Genomic DNA, 1,874 nt, shown 5'->3' with positions numbered 1-1,874 from the left:
GCTCGTTGCACATTCACACGACTTCGACGACCTATGTCAGGTCGTTTTCTTTTCCTCGGCATTGTAAGCAGTGAGAAGAAAATCACTTTTAGCAGTATTTCAATATTTCTCCAATTAAATGTTTCTTTTTTTTAACATGAGATGACAAAACCAAGGATGTTAAAGTAGGAGCGCAGCAAAAAGTCTCTAAATGTATGGACAAAACAATGGAAGGTTCGGATACACTTATTACAGGGCATCTCGACAGGATAGAATTTATAGAATACTAACTGTCATTGCCATTGCCAAATCTGAATGTGGGCATTTGCTATCATGATATAATCATTTGCGCAAAAGCGTAGAGTAGGTAGGATCGAGATGATGTAGCGTATGCTTTGAGCTCTTGAAAACTTTATTTTATCATTTGCGAAATGCCGTCGGGTAGGTATCTGATGTAGGGCACGTTTTGAGTTCTTGAACTCCTTAAATCTTTTGTGTGGAACATAAAAAAAGGATAAATATCCTTTTGTTAACAAATGTATTTTTGGAAAAAATAAGATGATAACAAAGGATAAAGATCCTTTTATTACAAATGTATTTCTGGGAAAAATAAGAATTTATATTTTTGGACTACTATATAATAATTGTGGCATAACTTTTATATACCAATTAAAATAATAAATTTAAAATGAGAAATGATATTTTGATTTATGCTTGTATAAGTTTATTAAATTTAAGACTTCCCAACCCAATTTGCATAATATTTCTATAAATTAACAAAACTAAATATTAAATGTTATTTTGAAAATGTACTTTATTTTTATAATATAACACAACCGTCTTAACTCGCTCTTCTAATTTTCATATTACCGAAATTAAAATGCCGTCGGCATATGTGGAAATGGAATATGTTGCCTCTTCGAAATTTTCATATAAATGAAAACTGCGCTGTTAAACTGCTGAAGAGACAGCTTCTAGCTTACGATATATGGCAAACTATGTAGTATTCTATATCTAATAAGCAATGTGGAGTCTGCACAGGCAGAGATGCCCCGTTATTATAATAAAAGTATTTTTGAGAGTTGGTAACACTGTAAGGTTGGCACCATCAAACATGTCAACACATTAATTATATTTATATTTTGAAATTAAAATAATAAATTTAAAATGAGAAATGATATTTTGATTTATGCTTGTATAAGTTTATTAAGTTTAAGACTTCCCAACCCAATTTCCATAATATTTCTATAAATTAACAATATTAAACTAAATATTAAATGTTACTTTGAAAATGTACTTTATTTTTATAATATAACACAACCGTCTTAACTCGCTCTTCTAATTTTCATATTACCGAAATTAAAATGCCGTCGGCATATGTGGAAATGGAATATAATTGAGATATCATGATAAAACTTGGTACACGTATTTTTTGGCTCCATAAGAAGGTTAAGTTCGAAAATGGGCAAAATCGGCCCACTGCCACGCCCACAAAATGGCCATAAATAAAGGACTGATATACAGTTCAAAAATGGAAGAAATCGGATAATAACCACGCCCACCTCCCATACATAGGTTATGTTGAAAATCACTAAAAGTGCGTTAACCGACTAACAAAAAACGTCAGAAACACTAAATTTTACGGAAAAAATGGCAGAAGGAAGTTGCATCCAGGCCTTTTTTAAAAATTGAAAGTGGGCGTGGCCTCGCCCACTTATGGACCAAAAACCATATCTCAGGAACTACTCTACCGATTTCAACGAAATTCGGTATATAATATTTTCTTAACACCCTGATGACATGTACGAAATATGGGTGAAATCGGTTCGCAACCACGCCTTCTTCCAATATAACGCTATTTTGAATTCCATCTGATGCCTTCTCTGTATACATTA

Source organism: Bactrocera neohumeralis, unplaced genomic scaffold, assembly GCF_024586455.1.
Source record: "Bactrocera neohumeralis isolate Rockhampton unplaced genomic scaffold, APGP_CSIRO_Bneo_wtdbg2-racon-allhic-juicebox.fasta_v2 cluster11, whole genome shotgun sequence".
NCBI lineage: Eukaryota > Metazoa > Arthropoda > Insecta > Diptera > Tephritidae > Bactrocera > Bactrocera neohumeralis.
The sequence above is the reverse complement of the archived record's forward strand: the minus strand, read 5'-3'. Positions refer to the sequence as shown.